General features: G+C 42.7%; 2 long non-coding RNA genes across 2 annotated transcripts in view; both read right to left on the bottom strand.

Moving 5' to 3' along the window:
- Gm33059 overlaps positions 1 to 13,988 on the bottom strand; it is a 58,100-nt gene that overhangs the window by 28,132 nt on the left and 15,980 nt on the right. The gene's annotated exons all lie outside the window — the stretch shown is intronic.
- Gm33008 lies at positions 9,900 to 11,957 on the bottom strand. Its single transcript, XR_390458.2, has 2 exons — positions 11,608 to 11,957; positions 9,900 to 10,170 (listed from the first exon to the last, which is right to left on the bottom strand). It is a non-coding gene; the product is annotated as a predicted gene, 33008 (long non-coding RNA).

Genomic DNA, 13,988 nt, shown 5'->3' with positions numbered 1-13,988 from the left:
TGTTATCAGGGTCCAATAAATGGTCCTATCACTTGTATCAACCTTTCTGACAAAAGTGTACTATTGGATACGGTGTCATACATGGAGTACACTACCCCGTCTAGCCTTGCGTAGTCCACAGTCCTTCTTCACAGGCTCTCCGCTCATCTCATCCTGGGGTAGTGTTGCTGCAGGGCCACTATGCATCATCCTATCCTTGATGGTCTCAGTAGGGCTAGCTTGTACTGCCTGGCCCACCTCAGGCTCAGGGGGCATCAAGGTCACCTCCAATCTGCCATGCCTACTGTTGGAGGCAGCTCCCTTGTTGTGGCAGGCTCTTTGCCAGCCCTTTACCCTTCCATCCGTCTCAGTTGGCTGGCAACGGGCACTGGGTTGACATTCTTGCAGGGTATACATGACCACAGCATTCTAAAGAGGGCGATAACTAACCACCCCTAAAACAAGCATAATTACTTTCGCCTGTACCATTTTATCGATTGTGACTTCTGCAAACTGCTGCTTGGGCTTCAAAGCCTGACAAAAGCTAACAAAACATTTGTTTTTGTGTTTGTTTGTTTGTTTGTTTTTTATCATTTTTCCCCTCAGGAGACCAGTACAGCACTAATCTTCTCAAATTTACCTCATAGTGACCCAAACAAACTCTTTTGTCAGCTTTGCCTTTCTCTCATCCCTCCTTAATTGCTTTAACACTTTATAAACTTGATTTACATGCCCCCAAATTCTTTATATCTATCAGGACCCCTTCTACATTGCAAAAGATAGCACCCTTTGGTGCTGTCAGTGGGGTTCAGCAAAGCAGTTAACACTTCATACCACTTCCAAAATCTCACTGAATTAACTTCTTTTTTAAATTTAAATTTATGGACTTATTTACATCCTAACAGCTGCCCCCTTCCAGTCCTCTCCTCAGAGAGTCCTTCCTCATCCTCTCTTACCTTCTCTTCTGATAGGGCAGACTCCCCACCCTGGGTCTCCCCCCATCCTCGTGCATCCAGTCTTTGCCAGATGAGGCGCATCCTCTCCCACTGAGGCAAGACAAGGCAGCCCTGTTGGGGAAGGGATACCATAGTCAAGCTACAGCTTTAGGAAGAACATCTCCTCCAGTTCTTGGGAGACTCAAATGGAGACTGAGTTGCACATCTGCTACATATGTGCCCAGGACCTCAGTCCAGCCTGTGTATGCTCTTTGGTTGGTGGCTCAGCAATAAAGTACAGAATACCCATGATACACCCCATGATACAAACCCAAAGAAGTTAAACAAGAAGGAAGACCCAAGCAAGGATGCTTGAATCACACTTAGAAGGGGAAACAAAATAGTCATAGGAGGCAGAGGGAGGGAGGGAACTGTGTGGGAGAGAGGAAGGAGAGGGGAATGACAGGGTAGGATCAGGTATGGGGAGACACAGGAGAGAGGCCCAGAGGGCCAGGACAATGAATAGAAATCTGCAGCTTCCTTCTTAAGTCTCCTAAGAACACAGTCCTACATGTAGCTCAACAAGATCGGCATCATACCTCACCTTTCTCACGCCTAGTTTTTTAGAGTAATTCTTGTACTTCCTCTGTTGTCTTCTAGTCCCTGATACTTATGGGGTCTCAGCACATAGGAACCAAGCCAATGAGCCAGGTTCTCCAGGACTGACCTTCTCATTGCTTCTCCATGCCACAAGAGATCGTGAGAGAGCCTGTCATTTCTGTTCAAAACTCTTCTCCAATTCTTGTTTGTAAGAAGAAGGGATCCAGTAGGAGGGAAGAGGATAAGAGAGTATAATTGGGGGCAGATGATCAAAGATTAGTTGTGAAAGAATAAATATAAAACAAATAAAAAAGAAAAGAAGCCAGGAAAGCATTAAAGAATGTGTTACAAACGTGTTATACACTTTTCACCAACCACCATAAATATGAACACTGGTAGAATCAATCAAATTAGCCTAGAATAAGAAGGCTGAGATGCAAGAGACTCACACAGGTCTCCCATGGCGTGCTCAGAGTCTTCTGACACACCTGTGTGCTTTGGAATTGTGTGGTCTGAACTAAGAGGCGTGGAAGAGCTGATGAAGCACTCTTCATTGTTCTTGAGGAAACCCATTTAGACGATAAAGCCACCTATTCTCGACTGTATATTAAATGAGCATCAAGGACTGGGGGTAGCTCAACCGTAGAGGACTTATTTAGGATATGCAAGGCCCTAGGTTCAATCACCAGTACTGGTAAGCTAATTAAGTGTCAGCAAAGCTGAAAACAAGACCAAAATAAATAAGTAAGTGAAGTTAGAGTCTGCTCATCTCAAGCAGTTCAATCAAATGTAGAATATTTCCTAATTATACTTTGCTGTATGAGCCATTATTTAAGCCTTGTGAACATGCTGGGTCAGGGAATTTATTGTTTATTCCTCTATTAAGTCAGATCTGAGGGATATCTTCTGTCATTTCAAACTCATTATCTTCCTCCTCATTGTCCATTTCTGCCCATGGGTTCTGTCTTGCTTTGCTTTCTAGTGCTATAATAAAATACTATGACCAAAAGCCACGTAGAAAGGAATGTTTTTATTGTTGTTGTTTTATTAATCATTTTATTAGTTTACATTTTAAATGATATCTCCCTCCCTAGTTACTCCTCCAGAAACCCCCATTCCATCCCTCCTCTCGCTCCTCCCCTTTGCCTCTATGAGTGTGCTCCTCCACCAACCCACTTACCCCCACCTCACTGATCTAGCATTCCCCTACACTGGGCATTAAGCCTCCACAGGGCCAAGGGTCTCCCCTCCCATTGATGTTAGATAAGGTAACCATCTACTACATATGTAGCTGGATCCATGGGTCACTCTATGTGTACTCTTTGGTTGTCGGTGTATTCCCTGGGAGCTCTGAGTGGTCAGGTTCGTTGACATTGCTTTTCCTATGGGGTTGCAATCCCCTTTAGTTCCTTCAGTCCTTCTCCTAGCTCTTCCACTGGGGTCCCCAGGCTCAGTCCCACGGTTAGCTGTGAGTTTCTGCATCTGTATTGGTCAGGTTGGCTTACATACCTCAGCTCACAGTCCATTTAGAGAAGTCAAGGCAGAAACCTGGGACAGGGACTGAAGCAGCAGCCACGAAGGAATAATGCTCATTGGTTTGCTTTTTATACATCCCAGAACCACCTACCCAGCCATGGCATCGCCCTCAATGGCCTGCTCCCTCACATCAAACATCAACCAAGGAAATGCCATCCACAGACTTGTCTGATGGAAGCAGTTCCTCAATTAATAGTCCTTCTCCCCAGATGGCCTTTGCTTGTGTCAAGTTGACAAAAAATCTAACCAGCACAGGTTCCAAGTTTTGTGGTCAAGGGAAGTTCTCTTTAGCACAGATATTGCTGCACTTGTTTCCCCTATGTCTTTCCAACTATATTTATAAAATACTGTTAAGACAACACATATCTCATCCTGCCCTCTTTCTACCTTTCCTGCCAAATTAATGGCTAACTGAGCAGACAGTGTGTCTTTCCCAGTTGTAATCCCTCTCATGCAGGCAAGTTCTTTCTGGGAAGACAGCTTTGCTTCAGCTGCATGCCCACAGCAAAGACCAGTCCACAGCTACCACACCTTGCTTGCCATCCCATCCCACGGTGCTTCCAGGAATTACAGCGTGTCCTCTTCCCCATTAGCTGCTGTGGCAGAAGAGGCATCCTTACACATACCATAGAGGTGCTGTTCATCCAGACTTGTCACCTGCAGTGGCTCGTTTCTTGCTGCTGAGACAAACATGCCTGACTGTGGTGGTTTGAGTTGTAAATGTCCCCTAGTCTCTGGCATTTGGATATTCGCTTTTTAGGGTCAATGACTTTCTAAGCCAATGCCCTCTCTCCAAATTAAAATTATTCTTTCCTCAGGAACCAAGAGCCCACCTTACTTTCTTAAAGTTATCAGTAATCCATATTTTTACAGAAATGAGGAATTTCACAAACCTGATCTTGTCAGCCGATGGAACCTGGGATTTCCAAACCCAGTTCCACTGACTGATTGCTTGTGAAAGAGACTTGTTGGTTTGTGAATTTGCAGATAGGGGGGCTAGATATACTTGTTTGTTACAGAAATATGCACAAGTAGAAGTGCCTTCTGTGTCAAAAAGCTGATGCTGTCTGTGTCTTTTTTCTTAAAGACAAAACAAAATAAAAATCACTGAACATGTGAACATGTGATTAATGTTTGAAATACATGTATAAATGTTCATAAGCACAAAATATACCCTTATTAAGCTGTAAACAAAAGCCAGTTTTATAGCTACAATTCAAAATACACAGCTGTTAATAACCAATTTTTATAGAAATACTTCATCTTGCCTTTGGCTATCCTGGGAGAGAATTGATGCAGAAATTAAAATATAAGTTTGTTAGTATTCAAATATATAGCATAATTAAAATTATTATCATAACTAAAAAGAAATAAAGTTTTAGAGGGAGTATAGAAAAAAGTTACATGTCAAATCCTGACTGTGGAGCATGTACTAAAATAACCACCGATAAACCGACCAAGGGAGGAATGTGGCAGGTTTGCTTTTATGTTTAGTTTTCTGTTTAACTTTGACTAAGTTTGTTCTCATAATTCTCACTTTTTTTTAAACAGATTCATCCAGGTCTTCTTTGTTTTTTATTTTTCTCTATTAGCTTTCATACATTTTAATTAAATACATCACTTTCCCCTTCCCGCTTCTTCTCCAAGACCCTCCTAGGTTCCCTCCCTCCATCTTTTCCCATATCTCTTCCACTCTCAAATTGTCAGCCTTTTCTTCCCTGATTATCACAATTAAATATACTTGTGTGTAGATATGTGTGTTTGCAAATATACAAATATAACCTGCTGAATCCAGTCCTTTTTTGTTGTTTGTGTGTACTTTTTAAAATAAGTATATAAGATACCTGTTCTAGTTTGTTTCCCAATTCTGGGATAAATACTACCAAGAACAACTTGGAAAGAAAATTTTAACCGACAGTTTACAGTCCATTATTGAAGGAAGATGAGGCAGGACTGGAGTAGGAACTAAAGAACGAACCATGGAGGGAAGTCGTTTACTGGCTTACTGAGGGCTTGCTCAGCTACCTCTCTTATACAGTCTAAGCCCACCTGTCCAGGGATGGCCCTGCCTACCGTGATCTGGGCCCTCCTACATTAACCAACGATCAAGAAAATGCTCCACAGACCAATGCAGGCCGATGCGACGGAGGTGGTTTCTTGACTGAAGTTCTCTTTTCCCAGGAATATCAAGATTTGGGTCACACTGACACTGAGCAGCAGTGTTGTATACTATTCTGGCCATTATGAACATGCATTTTGGTAGCTTCTCCTCCCTCCTCTATCCCGCCTTCACCTTCCCCTCAGTGACCCTGGTTGACTTTCTTGCCTTCGTGGCACATTATTCTCTCAGTCTCCTTCCTAGGCTTTTGGTCTTTGCTCTCTCTCTCTCTCTCTCTCTCTCACACACACACACACAAAACACATAACACATGTATATGTGTGTGTATATATGGCAGAGGGGTGTGGCATATATAGTATATATGTATATATGTGTATATATATATATATATATATATATATATATATATATATATACACAGGCAAGTGTGTACGCGCGTGCATGTGTGTGTGTGTGTGTGTTGTTACAAGCTGAATCCCATAACTTTTGAGCTAAGTAAAATTGGAAAATTAGAAAACTAGGCTTTTTTATAGTTTATCATCTGTGATATGTAATCACACTACAGTACACTGTAGTAATAAAGGACCTCTCATTCTCAAGATATATTTCTTGTGTGTTTGTGCCTGAGAAAGCTGGGAGACAAATTAAAATGCCATTTCTCAGAAGCTGTCACATTTACTTTTTGAGACAGGGTCTCTTATTATCCTGGAACTGTCCAAGTAAGCTAGGGACCAGCGAGGTCCAAAAATCCCAATGATGGGATTATAAGTATAAATCACTACATCCAGATTTTTTTTAAAGTGGCTTCTGCACATCAGTTCCCCATGTTTGCAATGCATGCAATTCACTCACGGACTAAGCCATCTCTCTGGCCCCTACCTCCTTTGCATGGATGTGTGGTACACATCAATGTTTCCGTTCATATGCATGCAGTATAGAACCATGTGAGTGCAGGAGCACAAACGTGTGTGCATGCAGGCCAGACATCAACATTGGATGTCTCCCTTGATCCCTGTGCATCTTATTCTTGGAGACAGAGCCTCCTACTGAACCTACAACTCACCACTTTGGCTAGGCTGGCAGGCCTGTGAGCTCTGAGGATTTGCCTTTCTCTGACTAGAATTACAAATGCGTTCAGCCTTTTCCATGGGCAGCAGGGAAATGAACCCAGGCCCTGTGCATCCCCATCCTGTGCTCTTCCATGTGGGCCAACTCCACAGCCCCACATTCCTTCTTTTCCATCCTGTTTGAAGGGCCTTCTCCAGGCAATGTTACAGACAGAAGCCTCATCCGAAACGAGTTTTTCTGACTTTTCAAACAATATCCTTGTCTTCAGATGTGGATTTCTAAGACAATTTCAAGAAGCACACAGTTTAAAAGAAAAGTTTCAATTTCTAATAATCACTTGGCAACAAAACCAAGCTGCTTTATAAAAAGGAAAATCAGATGTCTGGTCATCATTGGAGGAAGAGGGGACTTAAGGCAATAGAGTTACTTTTTTCCTTGAATATTTTGACTTTTTATCCAGTAGAACATGAATAATAAAATTTAAAAGCCTGCAACAATCACCCATGATAAAAATGAAACTTTAAAAATCACTCATCCAAAAATATAGGCAAGGAGAGAGAATGGCACTCTGGGAAAGCAATCACTTTTATTCAGGAGATCTGGCAGCTGAGAAACAAGAGAAAATCAATAAGATACTGAAGAGTGTTCATGCAAACCATAGGACTAAAGAGGCAGGAGTGGCTATGCTAACATCAGATGAATGCAGCCTCAGAATAAAGGAAATTAGGAAGGATGGAATAGAACATTCATAAGATGAAGGCTGAGCACCTTAATTGTGTATCAGCATCAGAGTCTGAGAAAGCGGGGAGTGGGGGAAGCACATGTAGGATATGGATGCATAATGTGTTCATTTTCTTATTATTAGAGAGCAGCACAACAGTAATAAATTACAATGTCTTTGCTGGCCACAAGAATCTTAACACGACTTCCACCTCCTTGTATGCATAACAGTGCCCGCAGTTATGACTTAGACTAGATTAGCAATAAAGCCCCACTCCCAAGCAATACCCATCTTTCCTAGTAGCCATAAATAGGCTTTACTTTTCATTTGTTGTCTACAAATTTATAATGTAGCTACCCTGTCTTCCTGGTGAGGCAATGTCCCTAAAGACAAAGAGCAAATGATATGAACACAACAGAGGGGAAAGGAACCTAAGAAATGCCTCAGGACTAAAAGACACTTAGAACAGAACAGTTTTACAAAGAAATGTCCACCTAAGGCAGAAAAATACCCTTATGGATAGAGAAAATCAATTCTAGGCAAGCTGTATTAACTTAGTTTGTTTATTTGTTTGAATTGCTTATTTTGGTTAGTTTTTTGGGGGGTTTTGTTTTGTTTTGTTTTGTGTACTCTCCATGTTGTGGAGTGTGTCCTTCTCTCTGGCCATCAGCGTATTGATGCAATGTACCCCCAAGATATTGGAGATTCTTTAGGAATCTCATGCTGAGAGAAGGAAAAGCTGGAAGCCTGCTACAAACCAGAAGAAAAACTTGTCTCCTGGAAAGATATTTCACACAGTAATTATGAAAGACAGTAACTTTAGTATGTAACAAATAAAACTCAAAAATATAAATCAAAGAATAAAGAAACGTCCCATTGTAAAACATATAACAAACTATGGGAAAGTGAAACAATCTAGACAGGAAATATGGATATAAGATCTAGCTATAAAAGAAAGTGACCGAATAAGTAGTGGGTGGAGAGGGAATGGGGCTGTGCAGAGCATGCTTGATCTACACAAACACAAGGCCCTTAAGAAGTTGACAGAGCCTGGTGTGGCTGCTTCTTGGGAGGTTCAGCCAGCAACTGACCAGCAGATGTGGATGCTTGGAGTCAATCATCAGACTGAGCTCAGGGACCCTGGTAGGGAGCTGGAGGAAGGACTGTAAAAGCTGAGGGGGATTGCAGACCCATAGGAAGAATAGCATCAGTTGGCTGGACCACCCAGTGTTCCCAGGGACTAGACCGCCAACCAAGGAGTGTACAGAGAGGGATCCATGACTCCAGATACATAGGTAGCAGAAGATGGTCTTGTCTAACATCAATGGGAGGGGAGGCCCTTGGTCCTGTGGAAGTTTGATACCACAGCATAGGGAGATGCTGGAGTGGTGAGGCAGGAGAGGGTTGGTGGATGGGGGAGCACCCTCATGAGGCAAAGGGGCAGGAAAAAAGGGAGGTTGTGGGATGGGGTGGCTTTGTGTTTTTGGGGGGAGTAACTGGGAAGTGGGATATCATTTGAGATGTAAATGAATGGAGTGGTTATTTAAGAAGAAGGAGGAGGAGAAGGAAAAGAAGGAAAAGGAGGAGGAGGAGGAGGAGGAGAAGAAGAAGAAGAAGAAGAGGAAGAGGAAGAGGAAGAGGAAGAGGAAGAGGAAGAAGAAGAAGAAGAAGAAGAAGAAGAAGAAGAAGAAGAAGAAGAAGAAGAAGAAGAAGAAGAAGAAGAAGAAGAAGTTGTTGACAGAGCTTAGGACATGGGATGAAAGCTAACATGGCCCCAGGAGAAGGAGAGATAAGCCATGTGCAACTATGCTTGCAGATTAGGTGGTGAAATCCTTTGTTACATCAGAATAGTCTGTTACTTTAATTTTTTTTCAAATCCTATTTTCAATAATGGTTCTTAAATGCTTTAACCTCCCTTTTAGCCCACCACCCACCAGAAGTAGTGGGAAAGAAAGAATGGCGGGAGTGGACTTGTTTAGAAAGGTTCTTTGGAGCAACTCCCATCAGTGTTGTTGGGAAATCGCAGCAGCTTGATCCACTTGCAAACACTTCATAGTTATACAAGCAGTCCCGTCCCAGTTCAACAGTGTCAGGATAGCAGCAAGTGGCACGACCTAGCAGGAATAGCCAGGCGGGAGGGATTCAGACCGGCAGGGATTTCAGGAGCAGTTCTGCACTGTGTGTCTCTCAGCGAAAAGAAGATCAGTGAAGAAACAAGACCAACAAGCATTTAGCTATGCAAGCAAGCCAAGCTCAGTCTCCATCACTGTCCATGGAGTCCTTTTTGTATGCCCTGGAAACATCACGTGACCTCCGCGGCTCTTGCCTCAGCAGGTGTCTTGCCTCAGTGCATGAGTCTGTCTCAGCTGACATCACTCTGCCAATCAGCCCGAGTCCACAGAAGCGATAGGAAGCCGCAGCCTATTACCAGAAGTTTTTTGGTCAATTTCTCTCTATGGAGTCCTGACAAATGGAGCTCAGCTACACAATGTAAGGCAGACCAATACGTGCATGTCATTAGCAAAGAAACCATCACCACGTGTCCTTTCATGTGCTTGCTTTAGCAGAGTCTTGCTTCACCTGTGTCTGCTTCAGTGAGACAAAATGTTCCTTCACAAGTCTGCTGAAACATTCCTTCATGTGTCTGCCCCAGCAAGACACCATCCAACACAACTGACTCTCCAAAGAACCCTAAAGTTTCCACTTAAACATCTGAACTTAAACATCTGAACTTAAACATCTGAACATCTGAACTTGAGATTTAAACTTAAACATCTGAACTTAAACATCTGAACTTGAGATTTAAACTTAAACATCTGAACTTAAACATCTGAACTTGAGATTTAAAGGCACAGAGAAGAATCGATGTGTTACTGTTACCTGAGAAATCATGGCTCCCCTTTGTGTTATTCTCACTAATAAAAATTTAAAATGGACTTAGTAGGAAGCTCAAAGATAATTTTATTGGAGTTTGGGAGGAAAAAAAAAACAGGAGGGTAGGCAAGCTGTGATCTCAGCAACTTTCAGAAGGAGAGAGATAGAGAAAAAGAAGGAAAGAAACCATGACCTTTTGAGTTGGGGTCAGAGAAAGCTGCCATGCTCAGCAATGGAGGTCTGCAAACATTGTCATGGCAGAGGGGAGAGGAGCTTTAGAGAAAGAGTGAGGAAGTCCAGGGTGTTGTGAAAAGCTTCCTCGGGCATCTGGACACTGCCTGAAAGAGAAAAAAGTAGAGCAAAAGACAAAGGAAAGGTAAGCTGCTTGTTGTTGTTGTTGTTGTTGTTGTTGCTGCTGCTACTGCTGTTAGAACTCAAAAGGCAGACAAATTTAACACTGCCTCCATGTGGAAGTGTCTGTAAGTGACTACACCGAAGGAGGGGTTTCTGGGAAGATAAGTATCCTATCTCACTAAAGGCATAAGTATTCCTCCCATCTCGGTAGGATATCTTCACAAGAATCAGTTTCTATGTGGGATGGTCTTCTGGGCAGGTGACTGATAGGACCAGGTAGATTAAGGGAGGAGACAATAGTATATAATGTTCTAATCTTTGAAGCAGACCAGAAAGTACCTCTCCATATTGTGGAGCAACCACAAAAAGAACCAAGTTTTATATTTTGCAACTGAAATACTGCATCTCAATAAACTCAATAAATAGACAGCTTTCTATATCCTACTAGTGCATTTTTTTGGTCATAAATCTGACCTGTCATATATTAAATGATATAAATTTTCAGATACATTAATTTTTCCATATTTTATACTTTTGTTAGAATAATAATTTACTCAAAGTTTAAAATGTATATAAATTTTGACTGTATAAAATTTAGACTAAGTCAAGCAGAATGAAATGTATCATCCCAATCAAGTTTTTAAAAGCCTAAAGACTTGGCTAGTCTTTGCAGACTTGGCTCTATGCCTGAACTAAGGCTCCAGAATTGTCCATGCTGACTCCCCGTCTCTGAAGGAAATGCCTGCTTCATCCAGCTTCAAAGGTGCCTCTGTCACATCAGGAATGAAAACCATCCATTACAGAAAGTGGTCTGATGTCATCATGGGGGACTTGAGAATATAGGAAAGAAAATCTTGTTTCATGAACCACAGTAATAGTGTGTCCCTCACTGCTGCACACAAGGAAAGAAAGGACTTAGGAGGCTTGGGTGGCTTGGGTCTGGGTCACCAGTTTTTAAAGGGGAGAGAGAGAGAGAGACAGAGACAGAGAGAGAGACAGAGACAGGCAGAGACAGAGACAGAGAGACAGAGAGACAGAGAGACAGAGACAGAGAGACAGAGAGAGATTTGTTTTCTTCTTGGAAAAAACAAACTGGTACAGTATGTTGTGCCTTGGGGAGGGAACAAAGGTTGCTATTTTCCGTTAATGACAGCTCTGGTTCTGAAATTGAGCACAGCAGGTAGGAAGTGCGTGTGCAGGTTTCAAAAGATACCTAAGTGTTACAGGGCACTTTGCTTAGGAATGAGCAACAACAAATGAGTTAATGGTTGGCTTTTCTTCCGTGCCCTCCCAAGCTTCCTCCCTCCCTTTTCCCTTTGCCTTTTCTTCTTTTCTCTCTGACTTTCCAAGCCTCGCTTTAAAGCCAGGAAGCAAAGCCATGCTGTGGACCTGACAGCCGCTGGGGAGTGGGAAGTGCTCACCTGTCCTTCTGTAGCTTTCCCTGTTCAATTAATTTCCCGCCTGCAGGGATGCCATGCCCTGCCTCTCTCTTTGTTTCTGTAATCGCTGCCATTGTTTGCTAAGTGTCTCCCTCTATCTTTACTTCAGTGTGCATTTCAGTATCATTACAGATTCCTCTACTCGGGACATTTCAAATAAATCAGAGAGATAGAGAAGTTCCCTCATCTCCAAGGCCAATGCATCTTAAAAATAAGAGAGAGAGACTTTAAAAAATAATAATAAAGCATTATTCCCACGTGTTAAGTATAATAATAACAAAACCCAGTAAATAGGTAATATCTTTAAAAGGTGTTTGTGAGAAGGCAATCAAGCCAGCATAAATTAATGGTTACACATAAAAGAAAAATAATACAATTTGTAAAAGTGAGTGTAGCAATTTAAGGAGAACATGAAAGTCCCAATTACTGCTGGGTGGAAGGAACCAGGGGCTGGTCCCCAGCAGAGCATCAAAAGACTGTATTGATAGTTGATGAGAAGCCCGCGATGAATATTCAATGTGATGTCCTGATTGGAAATGTAAATGTAGCTCTAAGAGGCATAACTCCAGGCGTCAGACATTTACGAAGGGAGTCTTTACTTATTTATGGCTGGATCCACAGACAGATGATGATCTGGAGAGGGTGAATGCGACTGGTGAGATCCACCGTGGATAAAGAACAAACATGGTGGATTCTTCCACACCGGGAATACACAAAAACAAGCCTCCAGGTTAGGAGGGGTTAATTTGCCAGGATGAGATGACGGGAAACCATGAGTGACTGTGTAGAGAGACAGTGGGTGAATAACGATAGAAATAGGTGAGCTGAAGAAGGTCCTAAGGTTATTGTGTAGGAATGAGAAGCCCCACAGATGTCCGTCATCACCTCAGAACAGCCACATTTGTAGGATGCTGTCAGTGAGCTCCACTCCCTCACCTGCATCCAAGATGCTTTCACACGCCCACCATGTTCCCACCTTTGTGTGCACAGAACTTCCTACTTTCTGCAGCAGTGAGAAACTCCAGTCATGTTCGAAGGAGGTTCTAACTGAAGTCTGTGTCCCCAGGACTGCGGTGACTGTGGATCTAGAACTGTGTTTCTGCGGCTGCAGGAGCACCGGTTATATGTGCAAACCAAATCTGAAGCAGTGGAGAAAGCAAAAGGGCAGGGGACAGCTGACCTTCACTAAATCCCTCTAGCACAATTTGGCCTCCTTTATCTTACCCTATTTTCTACTCTGTCTGTGAGCTCTTTCAGATGAAGCAGACAGATGGTGTATTGGAAGACAGGCTGAAATGAAATGGGAGAAAAAAAAAAGTGGGTGGCACTTCACTGGAAGGTGAAAAAGATGAGAGTTAAGTGGTCCAGATTCCCAGTCTCCCGGAGATCATCTCACCAGCATCTGTTTGTTTTTAAATCAATTTCCTTCCTATTTCTTCTTCAGCAAACCTTCATTCACAGCTTCCCTTTAGTGTTTAAGTAGGAAAAAAAATAACGCGTGAGTTATCTCCTGCCTTACCTAAATGAAAGAACATTGCCCTTAATATTTTCTTCATGTTAACTGACTGGCCGACCTCTCGATGTGATGAAAACAGATTACCTTAAAACTGATCCACTAAGAGCAAGCCGCGCCGTATTTGTCATCCATCTGTATGATCTGCCGCTCACCAGAAGCGAAACTCTCAACCGAAAGAAATAAAGATAATGAGGCTGAGGAGGCAATTGTGGCGCTCGCCTGATGGTGAACATTTTCATACCTCAGGGAAACTGATGGCTAAGGTTGCAGCAATAATATCAAGACTTAGCTTGAGACTGAAAATTACACTAATTTCTCTCTTTTTCCTAAATTGCTCTGACCTAGGAAGCCAGCTAAGAAAATCGAGCCACCTGTAAAGCAGGTGTAACCTCTAGAAAGACACAAGCTGCATGGCAAGGAAGGGGGTAAACTATGGGAGGAGAGCTGGGCGTTGTGGCGCACGCCTTTAATCCCAGCACTCAGGAGGCAGAGTCAGGCAGATTTCTGAGTTTGAGGCCAGCCTGGTCTGCAGAGCGAGTTCCAGGACAGGACAGCCAGGGCTTCACAGAGAAACCCTGTCTCGAAAAACAAACAAACAAACAAACAAAACCTATAGGAGGCACACAACCAGAGTTGAGTCTTGCGTGGTAGAAGTCCTGCATATTGTGGTCACACTTGATGATGCCTGTACTCGCCAGCTCCTTTTCAGTGTCCTGTGTTAGGACAAGCAATCACCGTGATTATGATCTCGAGAAAGACTTCAGATATGGTCTTCCTCACCCATCCCTCAAGTGCACAATTCCACACAACAGAAAACTCACCAGGAACACTTCATTCAGTGTTGAAT

The sequence above is a fragment of the Mus musculus genome, chromosome 4 (assembly GCF_000001635.26).
Source record: "Mus musculus strain C57BL/6J chromosome 4, GRCm38.p6 C57BL/6J".
NCBI lineage: Eukaryota > Metazoa > Chordata > Mammalia > Rodentia > Muridae > Mus > Mus musculus.
The sequence above is the reverse complement of the archived record's forward strand: the minus strand, read 5'-3'. Positions and strand labels throughout refer to the sequence as shown.